Genomic DNA, 25,327 nt, shown 5'->3' on the forward strand with positions numbered 1-25,327 from the left:
ATCGTTCGGTTGGGTGGTAAGAGTTCAAAGTAGACAATTCCTTTGTAATCCCACCAAACTGATAACAAAACCTTCTTTTGATGAATATCAGCTTTTGATGTTGTTTGAGTTGGTTCACCTGGCCTGCTCCACGATCTTTTCCACTTGATATTGTTGTAAACAACCCATTTTTCATCGCCAGTTATCAGTCATTTTAAAAATGGATCATTTTCATTACGTTTCTTTAGCAAATCGCAGCTGCTAATGCGTTGCATTAACTGTGATTCTTTCAGTTGGTGAGGAACCCATGTATCGAGTTTTTAAACATAGCCAAGTTGTTTTAAGTGATTTTCAATGCATGTATGTGATACATGAAGCTTCTCTGCAATCTCACGTGTTGTACTGTGACAGTCCGAATTGATTATTGCTTTGATTAGGGCGTCATCAACTTCAACTGGACGACCAGAGCATTTTTCATCTTTGAGTGAAAAATCACCAGAACGAAATTTGGCAAACCAATTTTGACACTGCCGTTCTTTTAAGGCTTTGTCACCATAAACAGCACATAACTTTTTATGAGCTTGCGATGCGTTTTTCCCTTTGAGGAAATAAAAAGCAAAATATGACGAAAATGTTCCTTTTGATTTTCCATTTTTTAACGAACGCCAAACGAAAACTACAAAACAGATCAAAAAACTTTTTTTACTGATTAACAGCTGAATAGCCAACTATCAAATAACAAAATGTGTTTTACATTTGTACTACGTCTGCCAACCTAAAAATTCAACTGAAGCCATATATGTGTGAAACCCGCAATTACTTAGTTGCCGACCCAATATTTGTACTCTTCTAATATATTCTTAATTTCTAGGACATCAGAACCATCTTCTTCCTTCTTTACCCTGCAGAAGGTCACTTTACTTTCTCCATTTCTCCTCCCTCTAACACCAGGATCTTATATATGCAACTATTCCATTTTATCCATTACTCACTCAAGGATACATAAACTTCACCCACAACATTTCATATACACTGAGTGGCCAGATTCTTATGACCATCTGATGTTTGTAGGCAAATTAGCCAAACACTGCATCGTATGGCATATGGAAGCTGAAGGCCTATTTGAACATCTTTGCTGTCTGCCATTACCAAGATAAACTTCTCCAATTCACACAGGAACACAAGGATCGGACAGTTGAACATTGGAAAAAAGTCACATTTCCAGTTGCATCATGCAGATAGCCGAGTGAGAATTTCATGGATACAGCATGAAAGCATGCACCCCACATGCATGGGTACAACCCTTCAAGCTGGGAGGGGAGGGGCAATGTTATGGTTTGGGGCATGTTTTCCTGGCATGTTTTGGGCCCTTTAATTCATGTAGAACAATGTCTGAATAGCACAACATACCTAAGTATCGTTGCTGATCAAGTTCATCCTATCATGTTGATGGTGTATTCCAATAGAATTGGCTTCTTCTAACAAGACAATGCTCCATGCCACGGTGCTCACATTGTGCAGGAGTGGTTTCAAGAACATGAGGGAGACTCTACCTTGCTTAGGTGGCCCCCACAATCACCAGATCTCAATCCAATTGTGCATTCGTGGGACGAAGTTAAAAGAGCCATCAGGCAGCTGGTTCCACAACCATCAAATCTCACAGAACTGGACGGTGCTATTCATCAGGCATGGCGTCAGATTCCTCGCATCACCTTTCAACATCTTGTGGAGCCAATGCCAAGAAGAATCACCGCAGTATTGAAGGCAAAAGGTGGCCCAATGAAATACTGATGGGTGGTCATTATAATCTGGCCCACTCAGTGTACATACCCCTTTTAATGACAATACTCCTCTTCTTTCAATTCTTGTCTACATTAGGAAAGTCCCTTTTCCTGTTTTGACTCCCTCATAAAACCAACAAAAACACTCATGGCCAAGTCAAATCAGAGTAGTACAATGACTACCGAAGACCAGGAAAGTAAAGTCTCTCAACCTCTGAAATAACCTCAATAACACTTTAAGTGTATAGATACATTTATAATACCTTCAATCATCCACCTAAATCTCAATTGCAGTTTCACACAAATGCACTCCCTAAAAGTCAGCATTCAAGATGAACCTTTAAACAATCTTTCTTTTTCTTGTTCTCTAGTATTGTAACTACTTAGTTTGCTACATTCAATTACAAATGCAGAATATTTCAGTGCCATTAGGGCTAAAAAGGCTTTTGTGGAATTCTTAGTAACATAACGATAGGGTATAGCTGGGTGGGATATGTGAAAGTATATTGGGGTAAGTAAGATTTTCTCTCCCTTAAAAAGGATGAGTGTCACTCAGGGTAAGCAATCGCTGTGAGTCTTTGGGAAGGTAATGCACCTTCTGAGCCTTAGGGTTCTCACCTCAAAGGGTAGCTGTGGGAATTTAAAAGATTTGCAAGCCCCTTAACGTATTGCTTGGCAAAAATGAGACCACCGTATTCGAGGCTGTTAAATTGTTATTGTCAGTAATATTAACCTGTTAACCGGGGAGTTCCCTTTTTAATGACGCAACGTGTAACGGGCGCGTACTCTTTCACTAGGACGTGTCAGTATGTCACGCTCGGTGGACGTAATTTCCTATTATTATTTTTTTTATTTATACTTAATTAAAATAAATGAAATATATATTTTTTCGTTTATTTATATATAAAGCACAAAGGAAAATACAAAATTACAAACAAATAGAAAAGAATACCAACAAAAAAATGAAAACATTGAATTAAAAAATTATAAATTTTACAAACAATTATAAAGATTACAAAAAATATATACTGTCCGTTTCAGGGCGCAACGTTTATTTCAAGGACATATTCATACGTTCTCCTTGTTCCAGATATTGTTTACATTTGACGTATTTATAAGTCCCGCTCGGTTAACAGGTTAACAAGATGTAAACTGTGCTATTTATATGGCAGTGTACCTGTTATATATTTATTTTCTATCTTCATGATATGTCCATGGTCTACCTCTTGCAATACATAGTTGATTATTTTTTGTAACTGGGGAAGAATTGTGGATTGATAAAGAAAAAATTTCAGATATTATCCTTAATTTGGTGGTTTGCTGTATAATATTCTATTTGTAAATGTATCATCAATGAAATAAAGCAAGTGAGTGGACATATTGGAAAATATTTCCCTCAGGCTCAGACAACTTATTTGCTGGTTTTAAAATTAAGAGTTACATTCCTGAATTATTAGAGTAAGTTTGATTTCCTATATAAGTAAAAAATTCTATGATACACTCTTTTTAAAAATTTCCTATAAAATTAGATATTAGTTGTATGATGTACTAATTAATAGGATATCTGGCAGGTCACCTCCCTGTACTGTTCTCCATAAATAAAGAATTCTGATAGATCGGGTTCAAAACATTAAAAAAATAATGTAACTGAATATTTAACAAATTCTTGATTTTTAAGTATCTTTCCCATATTTTCCTGCTGACAAGTTTTTAGATACTTCTTATAAACTATAATAGCCCTATAACTGACAACTTTAGCAAGAGTGTGATATACAAAATTCAAAATAGAACCATCCTATAATAGAGATGTCATTAAAAATAGAGAAACTGCATTGTTAGTATTCATTGAAATAGGACTAAAAGTAAAGTTAACAATGAACTTTAGATGCTGTATCATTGTATTTAAGATATAATCAAAACTCACTTTGATTATAATATAATGTACACAATGATCTACCTACCATTATTGAATAACTACTTATCATGTGAGACACAAAAATGCCCTTTTTAGTGTGTATGTGTATATATTTAACTTATTTTACACAGGTACCCTTAGAATTAGACACTACTTATTTTACAATGAAGTTACACTTTAAAAATTAAAGCATTTGACTAAAACCACTATACTAATATGATTATAATTTTATTCTTTTGTGCTTTTAATACTTTATAAAAATATTTACTTTATAAAATATTTTAAATATTATGTACCTACTAGATATCAGTAGGTACATAATACGGATTTTCAAAAGACCTTCTTTCCATAACCATTCTCCAAACATTCATTCCTGAAAGCCTGCTGGATGATCTCATGGGATGCTAAGAACCTTGCTCCTAGCTGGCCCCCGAGGATGCCATTAGCCTTCTCCCTACCTAATTACTATGAGCCAAGTTTGTCCAGGGTAACAAGAATATATATTACATTAAGGAAATAAACCCTTCACTTAAACTTTGAATTATTTTATACCATGAAAGGATCATCTGTAAAGATTGGTCCCATAATATTTCCTGAGATTTTATATCATCAGCCAGATAAAGAAAGGATATAATTTACCAGTAAAATATTCTATTTATCCTACTCAAAATATACATTCAGTTAATCATCTTTCCCAAGCCCCCAAAGAAGCACTGTCCATTGGACTTGAAAAAGTAATCATTTATGGAGTTTAAATCAATACATAATGGGTGACCTGGCCAATGTTTCTCAGGGGTAGGGCATCAGCCTGCACACTTAAGGGTTGCAGGTCCGATTCCTGGGTTATGGGATTGCTCCCTGCCCCCAGTTGAGGTGGGCGAGTGCAGGAGTCAACCAGTTCATGTGTCTCTCTCACATCCATGTTTGTTTTTCTTTCTCTCTCTACCCCCCTTCCTTCTTCCCTTCTGACCTCCCCCCCCCCCCCCGCCTCCCTCCCTCCTTTCCACTCTTTCTGAAAAGCAATGGATAAAAATCCTGTGAGGACTAACAAGAAAAATATATACATAAGGAGATATCTCATTATCATGTAACATTTCTTTTACTTTCCCCTGTTTAACTTTCCTGTATGCATTTGAATATCTACATTTACTTCTTTTTTGAATCTCTAAATTATAGACCTTCAAGAATATGACATATTTTGCTGAAACCAGTTTGGCTTGGTGGATAGAGCGTAGCCCTGCGGACTGAAAGGTCCCAGGTTCGATTCAGGTCAAGGGCATGTATCTTGGTTGCGGGCACATCCCCAGTAGGGGGTGTGCAGGAGGCAGCTGATTGATGTTTCTCTCTTATTGATGTTTCTAACTATCTGTCCCTCTCCCTTCCTCTCTGTAAAAAAATCAATATATATAGATATAGATATAGATATAGATATAGATATAGATATAGATATAGATATAGATATAGATATAGATATAGATATAGATATATTTAAAGAATATAACATATAAACAATTATATTAAATTCTAAGGTACATATTTATGAATAAGTAGAACAGGTGGCAGACACTATGTCTAGTGAAATCATCTCTATATTTTAAAAACAACCAGACATAGGAAGTCAAGTTTGGCATATAGCACATAGAAAATTTAACTAAAAATCTGCACAGAAATGTCTTTGTGCTTATATTTTAATTCATCTATCTAATCTTATTAATCTTCTTTAGAGGCTCAATTATCCAATTCTTTATATTAATAGTTTGACCTAATAATCAAGCAAAATTTGTATTACTGGCATGTCTATCAAATGTTCAGAAGATGAGATGGAGAAGAGGAGATGGTGGGGGGGGGGGGAAGCATTCATAGCAGAGCAGAGATGGTCAATTAATGACATTGTAAATATACTTCACCCTCTTTTATCTTATTTTGATAAGTTATTCAGAAAACATTGTAAAAGATCCAGGAGACATTTTAAAGAAATTCATGATCAATAATAGCAGTCTCTCAAATACCTGACACAACAAAAGAAAATAATAAAATGAACAGCAATGAAATTACAATTAAAGTAATGGTGTATTTTAATAATAATATATGGCATATTTGGCTCCTGGTTTCATCACTTTAAAAATCTAAAGTTATTCCACTTCCTCTATAAAAAAAAGCAATAATAGCATAGTTTTACTTAAAATGCAATTATTATTTTAAAGAGGGAGCTCTTTAGTCAGTGAGGTGAAAAACATATAAAGTTCTATTCTGTATATAATGCCAACTGCAATTTGTCTGTGGCTATTGTTTATTGGCACTGGTCAAGGGTTCCCTTCTCTTTTCCTTCTTCACCATGGCCTGGCATTTCTCCTCACCATCCAAGTTTCATTCTTCCAAACTTTATTCCGACTTTAGCTGCCAAAAGCTGAGGCTTTCCCTGTTGCCTAAAGCCATTTCCTTCCAGAAATACAGAGAAGTTAAACCTCCCATGAAGAAATTTCTTTGTGCAGGACAGCGAGACACCAAAACTGTTCTTTCATATCTCACACTCTATGAATGCTCTTCCATAAGTCATCAAATGAAAATTATTTCTATATAGTCTTATAGTGTCCTTTAGTATGACCTTGCCATCTTCAGTGGCAATCTGATTCTCATAGTTCTGAAGAAGGAAGCTATAATACCCTGTGTAATAACAAATGAGCGGACTGTGGTATGTAAAAGAGAGGGCCATCTTCAATTAGTACACAGATGCACTCCAAAACATTCCAACAACCAGGATGTGCCATCTTAACAGCACGTTTAACAAAATCCCTGGTGACAATTCATAAAATACTTTTAGTCCTTCGGAAGAGACATGATTGCCTCCCCAAAATAAAAACAATAACATGAATCAATGCTGGTCACCTATTTGCAAACAAAATTTTCAACCAAATATTAGTAGCAAAACTACTTGCTTGGTTTATCCTTATGTGTAGTCTCAAAAAAAAATTTGAGAAAGTTTTGTGAGTGTGTGTATAAAAATGATGCTATCATTAGCCAGCATGCAGTTTGAAGTCACTCCTCTGGCACCAAATAATAGTGATGGATCTTCCTGGATTATCCCACAGCGTCTCTCAGAGCCTTTCTTAGTGAACATTTTGAATTTGAGAGATAATTTGCCTCTTGAGCCTGGAGTAAACACCAACTTGGTTCATGTGAGCACCAAATCTTAAGCCTGAGCCTCATTTGGCCATATTTACATCAGCTGAGCCTACTCAAATGCCCATTTGTATTACAAAAAAAAATATTTTAAATTTATTAATTACCAATTTACCCTAAATTCTTGATAAAATATACAGATTTAAACCAAATATAGTCAACATTGTATATTAGGAGTCATTCATACTGAAGTTACATTGGCTTATGCACTCCAATTTTTCTTTAAACTACATTTGAATCCAGTTGTGATCACTACTTTCCTAAGAATACATTATAATCTACTTACCTTTGAACAAGTTATTGACTAATAATTGCTTAATGATAGGAATACATCTCAGGATTTTTTAATTTTACCTATTCAAAATCATAGTACAAGGCTGTGAACATACCAGATGTTCAACAACAGGAAATGCATATATTTACTGGATTGATGTGTTCCATGATGAAATAAGTCCTATCTTTGTATTGAAATATCTGGGGACACCTCCCTCACTACTTCATGCCAGTCACATACTGGACGCTAACTCAACAACAAAGACCTGCACTCTGAAGCATGCATTGTACAAATCCACCAAATATCTGCATGCTGCGTAATAAGCACTGTGAAGGAAACCAGTTACCAACATAAAAACTAATAGATGACAACCCCCTTTTAACAAGGTGATCCAGAAAGATCTGAGAAAGAGGCCTTTGAGCTGAGGCTTAGAAGGAGCTAGCCATTCGGTGAGAGAAAGGAATAGTCCAGGCTCTAAGAACAGCATCTGAAAACGCCTTAGGAAATTTCTCCTCATGGTCAGGTAGTAAAAGGCCAGTGTGGCTGGCTGGAGCGTATACATGAGAGGGAGACGGGTTCAGTGAGGGTGTAGAGAAGGGGCCAGATCGCAGTGTGAGCTGCATGTTTAACAGAAAGAATTTGCTATTGATCCATTTCTGTGGTTCTGCATTTATTCATATCGATGCAGTCAGGAGTCCATGAATATTTTTAAGAAGAGGCATCACTGCTTATTATTAAGAGTTACTTGCAGCAGAAACTGGTTTGGCTCAGTGGATGGAGCGTCGGCTTGGGGACTGAAGGGTCCCGGGTTCGATTCCAGTCAAGGGCATGTACCTTGGTTGCGGGCACATCCCCAGTAGGGGGTGTGCAAGAGGCAGCTGATCGATGACTCTCTCTCATCCATGTTTCTAACTCGCTGTCTCTCTCACTTCCTCTCTGTACAAAATCAATAAAATATATTAAAAAAAAAAAAGAGTTACTTGCAGGAGGAGAAAAATCTATGGAAGTAGAACAAACTATAAAGGCTGTAGCAGGTACCTGAGTAAATTATGATGATGGCCTAAACTAATTTGGTGGCAGGAGTGATATAGGTAACAGAGTGGAAGAGTTACATCTGAGAAGTATATAATTGAATAGAAGTGTGTCTGGATAATAAGATTGATAGATCTAAATATGGCCTGGTTAGGGATGAAATGCAATCATGAGGCAGAGAGAGCCATCAACACCTGGTGGATGGCCGAGCCATTTATTCAAAGGATGGATGTGGGAAAGAATCTAAGGACAGAGTTTTAGGAAAAATCATGCTATTACTATCATGACATTTAGAACAGCCCATTCACATTTGTAAACATTTAGCTCCTTTACAAGCTTAGGAAAATAGTGTATAAATCCTTTCAGCACTTCACACTTTCCCCCCCATATCTAAGAGGAATAGATAGTAGATAAACATCAGTATTCATTAACTGTACAAAAATGTAAGACTCTATCATTTTGTCCTTGCCACGGAGAAAATGGGTTGGTCTTAATAAAAAGTTGCATAGGACCCCTCTGATTCCACCTCTGAATTTCTTGCCTTTTCTTTGCTGCCAACACACATCTCAGCCACAGGTAGCAAAAACATAAGCACTGAGACAGGAGGGCTCCCAAGTTTATCTCTGGGTCCCGGGAGGCACCAGGAGGCACCAGAACGCCCTTGGGAGAGAGCCAGACCTGACTCATCTTTCTTCCATAGAAGCACCAGGTACCGGGAGCCCTGCCCTGCACCATAAGGCTCATGGCACACTGTGTGCCCACCCTTCTCCGTGAAAATATGTCCCTGTGTCCCATGACTGCACAGTGGCTCACTTCCAAAAGGAAATCTCTAGTATTTAAACACCTACAAAATACAAAAAAGATTGACCTGAAGTAAAACGATTATCAGTTTCCTAAATAGAGGGCACATCCTCCATTACATCTAATGCCATATTCTGTCTAGCACTTTGTTGAAAGCAGTATTCTAACAATCATGATAATTCCACACCCAGGGATCAAATGAGACTAGCTTTCAAATAACCAAGATATATATTTTTTTAAATCCTAAGAAAGTGAAGTCTAATTTTTTTTTAAATGATGAAAAAAATAATTAGAAGATTCAATGAAAAGGACCACTTACTAATTGTATTTGGTTTGCACATTATATGTAGACAGGCTATATTTATGTTAAAGTGACAATATATTTTAAAATACCAAAAGAAAGAAAGAAAAACAGCGATAGAAATAGAAAAGAACATTAAGAGCCAGTGTTTTTGAAAAGGACTTAACCCCCAAGTCAGACTTAGCCACTGAAAATCCACCATTATTTTAAAAGCTCATATTGATTTGGTCTTTATCTTATTGAACTGAGCCTTAAAACAAGAAAAGAAAAAAGAAAAAAAAGAAAAACCTACGCTTCTCTCATAAAAATTGCTCTTCGCTTCAAAGGAGATATGAATTATTGGGAGAGTGCAGCTGTAATGATTTTTAAAAAAAGACTAAAATAATGAATTAAATAATAACAAAGTTGTCATTACATTTTCTGATTTGGGAATCTTGTTTTGATCTTTTAATTGCTTTACTACAAGTAACGGAAAGTACTTATTTCCCCTCCCCCCTGAAAGCAAATGTCAGTTTCTGTTGAAGTGGATAAAAAGTTAAGAGTGACTCTGAACCCTATCTGAATTTCACTATAAAAGGCATAATCACTGGGAAAACAAGCTGCGTGGAGAACTGGGGCTCAGCAGTCTTGTCAATCATGTGTTTGTGCACCCCGAAGGGTTGTGGCATTTCCTCCCTGTCCCTCAGGTGGCATCCATCAGCTGCTGGTCCTCACCTTAGCCAATGGCACAAAGAACACTTCATGTTTTCTGCTCCTAAAGAAAGGACCTGTCCCTGGAACCAAAACCCATCCAACAACTCTGCTCACATCCACAGAAAAACCCATCAGGAGCCTTGTCCTTCCTGCATTTCAGAACCTGGCAGCAAACGCACAGGTCAAAACCCGCCAGGGGCCGGCGCGGCAATGGAAACAGCGGCCTCTCCAGCCCTCCCAGCTCCTCTGGCCCCAAATCCTAGGCCGTCCGGCCCGCACCGCCCGCTCCCCCCGCCCCCCCCCGCTCCCCAGGGGGCTCCGCGCCGGCCACGGCCCAGGGACGGACCGTGGACACAGGTGGGTGTGGCGGCTGCGGGGAGCATGGCGACACCGCGGCTTCCCCGCCGCCGCCGGCGGAGGACGAGAGAAAAGCACTTACTTACCCTGCCCGCCGTCCTGCCCCCAGCCCCCCGCCGTACCTGGCCCCGGAGGGAGGGCGCGGGCTCCGGGGACCCTCCTCGCTCTGGCGCTCCCTCCGCGGCCGCTCCGCCCAGTTCTCCGGGCTCCAGTGGCCCGGCCGCCCGCACCCAGGCACCAGGCACCAGGCGCCAGGCACCAGGCACCCAGGCCAGCCCGGCCGGAGGGATTGGACAGCGGGCACCGGAGAGCGCACACCGGCTGCGGGAGGCTGGCAGCCCGCACAGCCGCGCCCCTCCTTCCGGCGCGCCCTGCCCGCAGCCCCGCCCCGCGGGCCCCGCCCCCCCCGCAGCTGCACCCCCCGGCCGCGCCCCCCCCCGCCGGCCGCCCCCCTCCCCGGCCGCCCCCCTCCAGCCGCCCCGCGCAGACCTGTCCCACCCTCCCCCCTGCGCCCGCTCCCCAGGGCGCGGTGGTGGCGAAGCTGCAGCCCATCCACTCGGTGCCAAAAAGGAGGCAGAGGAGGGGCCGCGACCGCTCAGTTACAGCTTCCCTGCAGGGTGGCTGGGGTGGGGCGTGTGTGTGTGCGCGCGCGTGTGCATTTGAGTGTGTGTATGTGTATGCCCGTGTGTGCGCTCGTGTACATGTGTGCATGTATGTGCATGTGTGTGTGTGTGCCTGTGTGTCCAACAGTCAGAAGAGCCCTTCCCTTCCCTCTCCCCAGCCCATCACCCCTCCCTCCCTCCCTCCCTCCAGCAGAAAGTGCCAATGTTTCCGAGAAGTCACTGCGGGGCGGGGAGCGGGAGAAGCGCTCCGGGAGGAGGCGGACCCTGGCGGCCCGGCTCTGAGGGTCGGAGCCTGGCGGGGGCGCGCAAGACGGTGTCTACGCTACGTTTTGATTTTTCTTTTCTTTTTTATAATCGATCGATGGGTTGCCGAGTCTTCCAGGCAGGCAAAGAATTATACTTTCCCCCCCCTCCCCCTAAGGTGGAGAGGGAGACTCGGGGGAGAGGCTGCTTTCTCAGAGCACCATGGGTCATGAGGGCTGTGAGTTTGAGCTGGGAAGGTGCGACTGTGAAAAGAAATCTTTTTGAGAGAGAGAGAGAGAGAGAGAGAGAGAGAGAGAGAGAGAGAGAGAGAGGGCGAGAGAGAGAGAGAGCGAGCAGCCTACTGGGAGGAAGATGGATGGAAACAGGACTGAATTCTCTTTCTCAAAGAGAAATTGCAAATTTCCAGCAAATAGAAAAATCAAGGGTCACTTTGGGATAGCGTGGATTTCTGGATTCAGGCTTTTAAAAGGGGCAGATCACTTCGCAGTACAAGTGATGGGCATTTGCAGCTCTAGTGTTATTTGCGTCCACGCCTTCTTTTGTGGACATGGCACTTAGTGGTAATCACCCAGGACTTCAAGCCCCAGGATTTACCCTTCATTGGTGCTTATTGAGCTTCGGAGGTTTGCCTTAGGCTTTTGGACCAGACATTCTTGATGTGCAAGATGTGCTAGGGCAGGAAGGAAACGTACAGTTTCTGAGGTTCTCCACTTGGTCACTTGGGGACACTAGTAATTCTCAATGTAAGTCACCTTCTCCTCTTTGATTGGTTGCAGACATAAGAAGAGTTCAACTGTATTAGCAATGACAGCCTTTTTGATGAGATGCAATCATTGCCATTTTGTTTTCTTGACACCCTCAAGATAGCCTTCAACTCAGTTGTCACTGCGAAGTAAAATGAGCACAAACAACCCTTTCTCATAGCTATCTGACATCTGATCTCCTTTCTATCAGGAAAAATCCATATGACACAGAATAATTAGAATCCATGGGATTTCATATCTATGCCATATTTTCTCTTAAGTGGATAAATTAGAATCTAAAGACTCTAGCTGATTAAGACAACTAAAAAATCATCAATGGGTCTAAAATTATAAAATGTATTAAGATGATTAGCACAGATTTGATCAATAAATTCCAAAATACTCACTCAAGAACAAATCAAAGTACTATATTATGAAATATAGTGAGTTTATTGGATTTGTTATTCCTAGAAATAATCCAAAATTAAGACAAAAATAGATGCAGGACGAACTGATAAATGATGGCACCATGTGGAATTATTACAGGAAACTTGGGGCTAACTTTGGTAGTTAATATCATATAGCACTATTCAGAAAATACCACTTGGGAGAGTGAAGGAATATTGGGCTGGTTTTAAGGAAGTATAGCAATTTTTCAAAAACCTCACCCAAGAATAAGTTTTTATTGATTTTTTTTTTTTTTTTTTTTTTTTGAGAGAGAGATAGAGAAAAAAACACCGATGTGAGAGAGAAACATCAGTTGGTTGCCTCCAGTATGAGCCCTGACAGGGTGTGGAACCCACAACCTAGGTATGTGCCCTGGACTGGGAATCAAACCCACAACTTTTTGGTTATGGAGAAGAATGCTCCAATCAGCCATGGCAAAAACAGCAGTTTTTAACACTGGACGGAGATCACTTCCCAACTGTGTGATGGGAAGGAATTTTTTGTCCCTTCCCCCCGTCACTAAGAAAATAATGAATAATATATATCCTGCTTTGCCAATGAGTGTGTATTTTTGTTACATATATATATATATATATATATATATATATATATATATATATATATAACAAAAATATATATATACACACACACACACACATACTAGTGGCCCGGTGCATGAAATTCATGCACATTAAAAGGGAATTAATTAGAAGAAACATTTTAATATTGCTATTTGCCCTTTCTTTATAATAGAAGTGTCAGAGATGAGAGAAAATTAGTATAATAAAACGTATATGAAAATCTCCCTCCTGTCAGAGTCTGGGGCACGCCATGGGACCCAGAGTCAAGTCCCCACCCACCTGCATGTGCCTCAAAATCATGTGAGACCCAGACCCAGCCGGCCCCACCCCTGTCAAGCCACGCCGGGTGCGATGCACAGCCTCAGGTCCCCCGTCAAGCCCTGCAGGGTAGAGGGTGTCGCCTCAGGTTCCCCCGCCTGGCATCAGGTGGGGGACGTGACTTCAGGTCCCCCCACTCGACTTGAGGGTGTGACAACCATTTGGATATTAACTCTTTATTATACAGGACTTTTCCACCATAAGAGTATATTCACAAATACATTCTCCATATACCTAAGTTCTTTCTAGAAGTTTCTGGGAGAAAGCCTCCTCGGTCCATCTTAAGTACCCTTTGTGAGATTTTGCCTTTGAGCTCATTGGCAAAGCATGGTGTATATTGTTCATTATTACCCCGTTTTTCTTTCATCCCCAAATATTATTTACCTTCCATCTATTTATTTTATGTGCAGTTCTTATTCTCCCAAGCATTTGTAATCGGTTACTTTTAGTCTATGTTGTCTGTGTTTTTATTGTTCTTTTGACAGCGCTGATATTTTTTTTGTTTCTGTTTGAATCAAGAAAAAGACTGAGTCTTTCATTGAATATTATACTAAACACCTCTGCGAATTCACCAAACACTAAGTGATCATGTCAAATGTAGACGCAAGTAGATGATGCCAGAGAGAGGCTAAAGGGTAGGCTTAAATTTTGGAAGGCTGATAAGATACCTGGTTGAACCAACAAATTCCTATGACTATTCGCAAAGATCATCTATAACTTGGATAGAAAGAAGTGGAGATGTTTACATATTGATACTAATGTTATACTTCAAAACTATAACAGGAATAAAGAATTTTATTTTACACTGTGGTACTGTGGAAGTCCACACTTTTATATTTTCCATAATTGCCACTCCAGTTTTTAAAACTATAGACATTTCTGGGGGAGAGACAAATAGACAGTAATATGAAGACAATTGAATAAATAAAAATACCTAAAGCCAGGGGGAAAAAAACTAATGGAAACATAATGATATTCTGAGAATGCATTATCAAGTGAAAATGTAGTGAAGACAGGTTGAATGGCAAATAATAATATATTTTTAACAAATGGTCAATATGTTTTAATAAAAATTTTGAAATGTAATTAAGTTAAACTCTTGCAATTATTTTGGTTCTTGTCATTGCAATTAGTAATAATGCCTATTGAAGTTTTAATATGTACCAGGTATTATTTTTAAAGCTTTACTTGTTTAACTTATTTAATACACTAGAGGCCCGATGCATAAAGATTCATGCAAGAATAGGCCTTCATTCCCTTGGCTGCAGGCATTGCCTTTGCTCCAGCCTGGAGCCACCTTTTGCCTCTTGCCTTATCGCATCAATTTGCATATTCCCTCTTTATTGGCTGTGTGTGCTGCCATCTTTGTTGCAGAGTTACGGTCAACTTGCATATTCCATCTTTATTAGATAGGATAAAACTCCTGCAAATAGGTAAAATCATAATCCCATATTTCCAGCTAACAAAACTAAGCTATGAAGGATTAAACAACTTGCCCAAGGCCACCCATCTATGTGGAAGAGCCAATAAGCTCACTCCATGTTTTTAAAGTACTCAGGTTCTGAGTACTTCATTAAGTACCTTTAGAGGGAAGTGGCTATTCTATGTGTAAATAAGACAATATATGTATTTAGAAAATATTAGCCAGACTGCATTATAATTATGAAAATAAAATTTGGTAAGTATAGAGCAAAATACATAAACATAAAGTAAGCTCAACCCTCATAAGTTGATTCATTCACAAACAAAACTGTCGACTGAAACAAATATGTTGGTGAAGTAGAATCTCTTCATGGTACTGTAGAAAGAGTACAAAGTCCATTTCCTGATCAACCAATTACTGCCTACTTCCCATGGGTGTGAATCCTAATCTCTGTGTATTCCAGCTTTCTCCTTCATCAGTGCTCAATTAATTTTAAGGTCTTTTCTTCTCTGATCTTTTAGATTTGTTTCTTTCATATGAATAGATGCATCTTTCTAAGTAAAATTTAAATAGAACATTCTTTCATTGAAACATTGTTGTTTTTGAGCAACATGCACTAGTATATTTTCTCTGTGATAGCCACTTTTGGAAGAGAAATAATCAAATGAGAAAATTAAATAGAAGTTATAGACTCAAATATTAAGTTTTCTTTACTTCACTGGATTATGACTGTTTCCTTCAGAAGTACCCCAGTTCAAAAAATTCTAGCACAGTGCTAACAGTGGACACTCTGCATACACCATGAATTTGCATACATACAGTTCAAAATCAGTTTCCTCTTCATTCATTTTTGATAAGTGCTTTATCTGCTGCCACCTGGTGTTCAAAATAAGTCAAATGTCTTAGACTTAGAAGGTAATATAAAAACCTTTTACTTTTTTAAAAAACTTCTTTTAGAGCAGTTTTAACTCTACAATAAAATTGAGATGAAGATACAGAGACTTCTCATATGTCCCCACAACCCATACATGTGTAGCATCCCCATTATCAACATCACTCACCAGAATGGTACTTTTTAATAATATATATATATTATTAAAGAGAGAGAGAGAGAGAGAGAGAGAGAGAGAGAGAGAGAGAGAGAGAGAGTAATCTTTGTTATATATATATATATTTTACCCAAGGATGAACCTACATTCACATATCATAATCATCTGAAGTCCATAGTTTACCTTATCATTCAGTCTTGGTGTTTTACATTCTATGGTTTTAGACAAATGTAAATGGCACCTCCTCTCCATCACCATAATGTCACACAGAGTAGCTTCACTACCCTAAATATACTCTGTGCTCTTCCTTTTTCCTCTCCGCCCCTGGCAATTATTAATTATTTTATTATCTCCACAGTTTTGTCTTTTTTGGATGTCATATATTGGAAGAATAAAGTATGTGGCCTTTTCAGACTGACTTCTTTCACAGTTATATGTTTTTAAGTTTCTTCCATGTCTTTTTTTCATGGCTTCATAGTTTTGTGAGGTTTTTTTTGAAGGGGGAGGGGGCACTGAATAATAGTCCATTGTTGTCTGGCATTTTATTTACCATTCACTGAAGGACATCTTAGTTGCTTCTAAGTTTTGGCAATTGTGACTAAAGCTGCTATCAACATCCATGTGCAGGTTTTCATGTGGTCATACGTTTTCAAAGTCTTTGGGTAAATTCCAAGGAGTGTAGTTGCTGGGTCATATGCTAAGAGTATATTTAGTTTTGTAAGAAATTGCAAAACCATCTTCCAAAGTCTCTGTATCATTTTTCACTTCCACCACAATGTATGACAATTTCTGTTGGTCTGTATCTTCATGAGCATTTGGTGTTGTCAGTGTTACAGAGTCTGGCCATTCTAATAGGATTGTAGTGGTATCTCGTTGTTTAAATTTGCATTTTTCTAATTTTTCCCCGTGCTATGAAACATTTTTTCATATACTTACTTGCCATCTGTGTATCTCCTTCTCTATATCTGAGGTGCCTATTAAGGCTTTTAGCTCATTTTTAATAGTTTTTTTTGTTTGTTTTCATACTGTTGAGTTTTAAGAGGTCTTTGTATATCTTGAATATCAGTCACCTATCAGATATGTCTTTTGCAAACATTTCCTCCCACGATGTGACTCTTCTAATTCTCTGATATTGTCTTTCACAGAACAGCACTTTTAATTTTAATGAAGTCCACTTATCAATTCTTTCTTTCATGTATTGTGTCTTTGATATATCTAAAACATCATCACCATGCCCAAAGTCATGTAGGGTGTTCTCCTATAAGAGTTTTATTGTTTTGCATTTTACATTAAGGTCTGTGATCTATTTTGAGTTTCTTTTTGTGAAGGGATTAAGGTCTGTGTCTATATTCTTTTCTTTTTTTTTTCCACGTGGATGTCGTTGTTCAAGAACTATTTGTTAAAAATACCATCTTTGCTTCATTGTATTTATCAGAGAATTTATTATGTCCTGTGCTTCAATAGCACTGTTGAAAAAAAGAGGGATACACTTAGGATATTCAGCCATCCATATGTACTTCTTATTTATGGACACTTCCCAAAATATATATAATCTGAACTAGATCATCAATGAACTGTAAATTGAGGCCCAATTGGTACAACTGCTTTTCCTGTTCTCTTGGGCCATCAGCCTACATTAGGAGATGTGATAAGCATCAGCCTTATGGGAATTGGAAAAGGAAGGAGATGGCAACAGAAGGCTGAAATGATGGCTACTGGCTAATTGTAGCTTTTAATGATCCACCCTACAAGTTCTTGGAAGACTCCCATATTATACATATTTGAAAAATGATCTATATCATCAACCTGGATTGTATTTCTCAGGAATTAAGAACATAATGCCTCAATTTTTGATAGATTTATGTGACTATTTCCTTTAACATTATTTTATCAATCAATTTGCTTTCCCTTTCCCAGTGATTTGTTTTGTAATATTACTAGTGATGAGCTGTAGAGTTGTGCAATCTTATCTTGCTTTTCTACACTTAGTTCAAAATCTCTATATCTAAACAAAGCTAAACAAATCTGTTTAGGGTCAATATTAAAGAACATCTTTCCACTTATAAAAAGATGAAATAAACAAATATATCACAGGGTGAAGCATACTGCAGTATTTAAAAGCAGGTGATGCTTGTGGTGTTAGTATGAGAAAGGTCTTTCCACACTCTAGGATAGGGGTGTTGAACTCAATCAGAGAAGGGGCAAAAATCTAAAATCCAGCCTAAATCGCGGGCCGAATGGTTTATTGAACAGTCATAAACTGACAATATCATAAACTGACAGCGGAGTGCAGTGATGACAGCGCGGTGCGGGCCACATTGCAAGGCCTGGCGGGCTGGATTTGCCCCTTGGGCCTTGTGTTTGACACATGTGCTCTAGGATCTAGTTCTCTCATCTGGGAACAATGATACCTGACTTTCTGAGGCTGTGAGGATTGCATAAGACCACATCTATATAAAAACTTTAATACTGGGTTTGGCATATAAAACACACAGTTAATGCTCTATGATAAATACATAAGTAAATGGAGTAATAGATCGTATTTTGAGTGTTATGGCATGCTAGGCATTGGCACACAATCATATTAAATCCTCATTACAAAAATGAGTAAGGTATGCATTTTTATTACACCTGTTTAATAACCAAGGATTCTAAGGCCTATCTTAAATTTAAAAAAACAAAAAACCTTTTACACAAAGAGTAAGTGATGCTATTCTACTTCTATTGAGTGGAAACAAAAATCAACAACCAAAGGAGAAGAAGAGAAAGAGGAAAGGAGAGAGGAAGGAAGGAAAAGCCAGAGAAGAGAGAAAAGAGGAGTGTTCTTCAGTTTGCTGAGACATAAAATTCTCCTTTATTTCAAGAGCCTTTGATCATGCAGCTGTCTCTGACCGGAAGGACACTCCCATTCATTGTTTAGCCAACTCTCTTCATCCATTACTTCTCAGCTTTAAGCCCATGTTCAACTCCCATGGCTGGGTCAGGTTTTCCCTGCCTTAGCTTTGAACTTTCCTTTCATCATGCTTGACACAATTGTAGTTAATTGTCTAATTATTTTTTAGCCTAGCTACAAAACCAAAGCTCCATGAAAAGGGAATAGACCTACCTTGTTTATTTCTATGCCTTAATGCTAAAGGATGCCTGATAAAGAGAAACTCAGCTATTAAACGAATGAAATAATAAAGAATAATAAAGAATAATAAGAAACAGACAAGTGAATGTGGGGCTGATGATGGTGAGATATTTCATCAAGCAGCATATACCAATAAGGAAGAGGAAAAAATAGTGCAGTAAAATAGTTACAACCTGCAAAACCCTAAGTGACAGGGTCCCTGTCAGTCCCTTTCAGTTCATTGTCTATAGTCTCCTCCTCACTCACCAAATTCAAGTTGGTGAGCCTGTTTTCAGGTTTTAGAATCCACCCACATTGTTCTGAGTTGTATGCTTTTCCTGGAGCTGCTGTGACAAAGCAGCACAAACTGGCTGCTTTGGAACAACAGAAATTTCTGCTCTCACCATCCTGGAGGCCGGAGGTCTGAAATCAAGGTGTCAGCAGGGTTGATTCCTCCTAGAGGCTCCGGAGGGAGAACCCAGTTACTCCCTGACTTCTCTCTTGGCTTCTGAGAGTCGCCAACATTTCTTAGGTTTCCTTGGCCTGTAAATGCATCATATAGTCTCTGTTTTCCGTGTGTGTGTGTGTGTGTGTGTGTGTGTGTGTGTGTGAGTGTGTCCAAATGTCCCTATTCCTATAAGAACACTATAAACCCAGCCTAATTCATCATGTCCTCATCTCTATTTGATTACATACGCAAAGACTCTATTTCTAACGGTCACATGCACAGGTGCTAGGGGTTAGGACTTGAACATTTCTTTTGGGGGACACAATGCAGCCCACAACAGCAGCCCAGAGTCTAACACTGCTGTTTTTTTCTTTTGTTGTTGTTTTTTTTCTGCCTGGAATGATTCGCCTTCAAATCTTAGCATGGCTACCTTCTTAAGCATGGTACCAGCCTCAATGTCATCTTCTCAAATCAAAAGTAAAGTGACACCACACCAAAATGTCCCTTTTCCCTAACCCACACTTCATGTCTCACGTCTTCTATTTCCCAGTTGGTCTCTATATACTATCTGGCTTGATTTTCTTTTTCTTTTTCTTTTTCTTTTTTTAAATATATTTTATTGATTTTTTACAGAGAGGAAGGGAGAGAGATAGAGAGCTAGAAACGTCGATGAGAGAGAAACATCAACCAGCTGCCTCATGCACACCCCCCATCGGGGATGTGTCTGCAGCCAACGTACATGCCCTTGGCCGGAATTGTACCTGGCGGGACCTTTCAGTCCGCAGACCTACGCTCTACCACTGAGCCAAACTGGTTTCGGCTTGATTTTCTTTTTTATTGCTAACAGATGTCCCCATTCCCCCCCCCCAACCTTTACCCAACTCCCCCTTTTTCCTTTCCCCCCTCTTCCTTTTAGCTTGATTTTCTTCATGCGCTTTTCACTATCTGAAAGAATCTTGTGCACAATGTGTTCCTCTGTGCCCCTCTGTAGAACATGATCTCTGCATAGAGCAGGGGCCTTGTTTCTTGATTACCACTGTAGCCTTAGCACCTACAATCATATCTTTAATAGAGTGAGTACTCCAAGTCTTGTTCAATGAAACTTGTTCTATTTTTCTGTCCGTTATTTATGACCAAAATAATAATACATAACACACACACACACACAAAAAAATTTACTGGCCTCCAACATTCTGAATTTATTGCCATAGTCGGTTTACTGGGAGTTGGATAGGTAGCTCTGCTGATGTGGGCTGGACTTACACATCTGCAGGTCGGCTTGATGTGACTAATCTGTGCTCATTCAGACGGCCTCCACTGGGAAACCTTGGACAGCTTAGTTCTAATGGACAGATGGCTCGGCATCCAGGAGGCCAGCCTAGGCATGTTTTCACGTTTTCAGGCACAAGACACTAAGTGGAGATCCGTATGCTCTCTTTCAGCCTTGCTTCAGGATTGGTATGCAGAGCCTTTTGCCACATTTGAATTGCCAAAGCAAGACTCATGGCCAAGCTCAGATTCAAGGGTGGGAAATGAATTTATTTCACTCTTTAATGAGATAAACTGTAGCAGCACATAGCAAAGGGCATGGATGAAGGGAAGAGTAACAACTTTGTACCATAAATACAATCTACTACATAGGTATTTTTGAGATGTACTTTAACTCCATTCTAGAACAAGATGGGGTGCTAATAAATATCTATACAAATATAAATTTATCTTAATTTATGAAAACTATAGAGTGGCAGGCACTTCACATGTTTTAACTTTATACACAGAAGTACTGATGTATAATCGAGTGTGACCACATAGGCTTGAATCTTATCTGCATCATATCCTATCCTAAGAATCATCTGTAAAATGGGGATAATAATAATACCCATCCAGTAGATTTCTTTGTAAGGAAATAATACAAATAAAATGTTTAGCATAGTGTCCAGTTTAAATAAACATTAAGTAAATGATAGCCACGTTTATTAGCTATTGTCATTCATTACAATCAAGGGCCGGAGTAGAATTTATAGCATTATATAAAATGACTTTTATAAGTGCTTCATTATTTTAACCACTAAGATCTTCAATATAGATTTATTTGAAACATTTTTCCTTAAATTTGCATGTGAATAATTTGATTGATAAAAAATACCTCCAAGTATCAACTGCTGCCTGTTTATATATTATTTATACTGTAGATTGAATTAAGGAAAACCATGATAAGAATTAAGAATAATACTAGTCTTTGCCCCAAGAAAGTGAGATGTCCTGTGATTTATTAAAATTATATCTAAATTATTGCTCTATGAAAAACCCGATTAGTACTATTTTTTTAAATCATTAATTTTACTGGAGTCCAATTTAGGACCCATCTTGTTATATGACAAGTCACTCCTTGGTTTGGATACATTTGATGGCTCAGCCAAAAATTACTATTTCTGAAGATAAAGTTTCCTGAAATTGTGATGTAATGTAGTAAGAGTGTGTGAGAAGTCACTAGTCAGAATATTGTTTTCCAATACCTTGGCTGAAGTTACTCTTTTCCATTATGGGATCAGGTTACATAAATAAGTGAAAAGGAAAGAAAGGAGAGAAAGAGGAGGAAACAGAGAGAGAAGGAGGATTTCAGGGAAGCTAGAAAGGAAAGAAGAAAGTTGTGAAGAAAGAAAGGAGGAGGGAGGGAGGAAGGAAAGAAATTGTTGCTATTTTTTATGCCTGGAAATGTGATTGCTTTATTTATTTGCTTGTTTGTTTGTTTATAATTGTCTTTGCTATGCTTCAACAATTTAATTTTTATGTGTATTTTAGGGATTCCACTTCTTAGAATATATCCTAAGAATCCTGAAACATCAATCAGAAAATATATATGCACCCCTACATTCATAGAAGCATTATTTATAATAGCCAAAATCTGGAAACAGCCTAAGTGTTCATCAATAGATGAGTGGATAAAAATGCTGTGGTACATTTAAACAAGGGGATACTATGTGGCTATGAAAAAACAAAAAAAAAGCAACAGCCATGGATGGACCTGTAGATTATTATGCTAAGTGAAATAAGCCAGTCAGAGAAAGACACATACCAAAAGGTATCACTTGTATGTGGAATCTAATGAACAAAATAACCTGATGAACAAAATAAAACCAGAGGCATGGGTACATGGAACAGATGGATAGTAAAATTTGTGTTTAACTGATGGGGGTTATAGTCAAGACTTTTCTTTTGTATGTGGCTGTACTCCTCCAGAATAATTTGTTGAAAAATCTTCTTTCTCCATTTTATTATCTTGGTAACATTGTTAAAAAACAAATGGTCATATAATTGTGGATTTATTTCTGGACTCTATTCTGTTCCAGATTTATGTATGCCTGTTCTTATTTGGATACAACATTTTCTTGATTACTGTAGCTTTATCATAGCTTTTCAAATCAAATCATGTAAGTCATCAAGCTTTGTATTCTTTGTCAAAGTTATTTTGGCTCCTCTAGGGTCTTTGGATTTCCAAATTTACCATTAGTTTGATGATTTCTACTAGGATATTGGTTGGGATTGTATTGACCTACAGATTAATTATGTAAAATTGACATCTTTAACAATATTAAATTTTCCAATCAATGAACAGTGTATCTCTTTTATTTACATTTTCCTTAACTTCTGTCAGAAATGTTTTACAATACTTAGATTACAGTTTTTGTACATAATTTGTCAAAGTTATCCCTACATACTTCATATTTTTATGCTCTTTTTTATACTATTATTTATTTAACATCAATATTCCAATAATTATTTGATATTATAGAGAAACACTCTCTAATTTTGTTTACTGACCTTGCATCTTTCTAAATTCTATGCTGTGTCATAGCTTTTTCAAAAACCTATAATAATGAAAGCATAATATGCTAATTAGACCAGACGTCCTTCCGGACAAAGCCATGATTTCCAGGGAAGCCTGGGTCCAGGTGCTGGAGAAAAGCTGGTGCTGGCAGCCGGGGAAGGAAGGCCTACTCTTGCACAAATTTCATCCATTGGGCCTCTAGTTATTTATAAAAATGTGCATGGAATTTTCTATGGACACAATGTTTTTGTCTCAAAATAAAAGCAGATTTAGTCCATCCTTTCAGTTCTATTTCTCCTTTGACCCATGGGGTTATTTAGCTGAGGCTTTCATTTTTTAAAATTTGGAGGATATTTCATATACCTTCTATTTATTGATTTTTATTTAATTTTGATGCAGTCAAAGAACATATTGGTCTAATGTCATTTCTTTCAAATTTGTTTTATGTCTCAGCTTATTGTACCTGGATGGATAATTCACTTGTACTTGAAAACAATTTATCTTTTGCTGTTGTTGGCTGAGAGTTCTAAAATGCCAATAAAGTCAAGCTGGTTGTTCACGTTTCTGACATCATTTCTGATTATATGTCTACTTGTTCTGTCAATACTGAAAGAAGAGCATTGGGATTTCTGAGTGTACTGTGACTGCCTGTTCCTTTTTAGTTTCATTAGTTTTTTTGTATGTGCTTTAAAATTCTACTATTATATACATATATATTTAGGGTTGATATTTATTTTTGATAACTTGACTCAGTATTATTAGAAAATGTTCAAGTTTATTTCTAATGATATTTATCTTTTTTAAAAAAATATGTTTTATTGATTTTTTACAGAGAGGAAGAGAGAGGGATTGAGAGTTAGAAACATCGATGAGAGAGAATCATTGATCAGCTGCCTCTTGCAAATCCCCTACTGGGGATGTGCCCGCAACCAAGGTACATGCCCTTGTCCGGAATCGAACCTGGCACCTTTCAGTCCACAGGCCAACGCTCTATCCACTGAGCCAAACCTGTTTTGGAGTGATATTTATCTTAAATATACTTATTCTTTATTTTATTATAATACAGCCAGGTCAGCTTTCTTTGGAATAGTGTTTTCATTGTATATTTTATCCCATCTTTGTACTTTAATCTATTTGTATCTCATATGTAAAGTGGGCTTGAACTTGACTGGTGTCGTGTACATACTATATAGTATACAGAAGATTTGTTGTGGAATTGTGGACCTGAAATTTTGTTAACCAATGTCACCCCAATAAATTCAATATAAAGGGAACAGTGGGTTTGATATTCTTTTTATTCGACTTGACATTTTTGAAATTTTGGAGTATTCAGATCATTTATACTTTATATAATTATTTATATAGTTGAATTCAAATCTTGCTATCTTACTTTTTGTTTTCTATTTGTCCTTTTTTAAAAGTTTTTCTCGTTTTTACAAATTATTTTAGTACTTCTTGGGATTTCATTATATCCCATCTTTTGGCTTACTAGCCTTTTCTTTGTTTTATATTTTTAGTGGTTATCCTATCATTTAGAATGTGCTCCTTTAACTTGTCACAGCCTGGATTCAAATAATATTATATCACTGCACATATAATGAGTAAATCCTTATTTCAACAGAATTTCATTTATTCAATCTTGTCCTTTGTACTATGTTGTTATGAAATTTTCTCATATATATTACAAACATATTATAAACAACATACATGATTATTACCTTTGCTTTATACAATTTTAAAATATATTAAAATGAGAAAATATATATATTATATTTTCTCACACATTTACAATTTCTAGTGCTCTTTATTCTATTGTTTAAATCCACATTTCAATTTGATATCATTTGCTTTCCACCTGAATAACTTCCTTTCACCTTTCTTATAGTGCTGCATTACTAGTGTCAATTTTATTAGCATGTTTTGTTTGCTTTAAAATATGTATTTATCTTCATTTTGAAAAGATTGCACATATGTAAGATTGCTAGATATTTGCCCTCATGTCACTAGTTTTATTTATCTCTGTTATATTTGGATAGCTTGTATTCACATATCTTCAAGTTCCAAGATATCTTCTCCGGTTTCTAAACTGCAGCTTAACCCAATCAGTTTTTTACTTCAAATGATGGTTTTAAATCTCTGGGATATCCATTTGGATTTTTAAAACAATTTTTATTCTC

General features: G+C 37.8%; 1 protein-coding gene across 5 annotated transcripts in view; it reads right to left on the reverse strand.

The window, feature by feature from the left end:
* The window catches only part of SCN9A (sodium voltage-gated channel alpha subunit 9), a 128,820-nt gene extending 118,174 nt beyond the window's left edge, over positions 1–10,646 (reverse strand). For all 5 annotated transcript variants that reach the window (XM_084891583.1, XM_084891582.1, XM_084891581.1 and 2 more), the window contains exon 1: positions 10,400–10,646. The gene's annotated coding sequence lies outside the window, so the exon portion shown is untranslated. The remainder of the gene's footprint in view (positions 1–10,399) is intronic.
* Positions 10,647–25,327: the final 14,681 nt, after the last annotated feature.

Source organism: Pipistrellus hanaki (genome assembly GCF_964339955.1).
Source record: "Pipistrellus hanaki genome assembly, chromosome: 8".
Classification (NCBI taxonomy): Eukaryota; Metazoa; Chordata; class Mammalia; order Chiroptera; family Vespertilionidae; genus Pipistrellus; species Pipistrellus hanaki.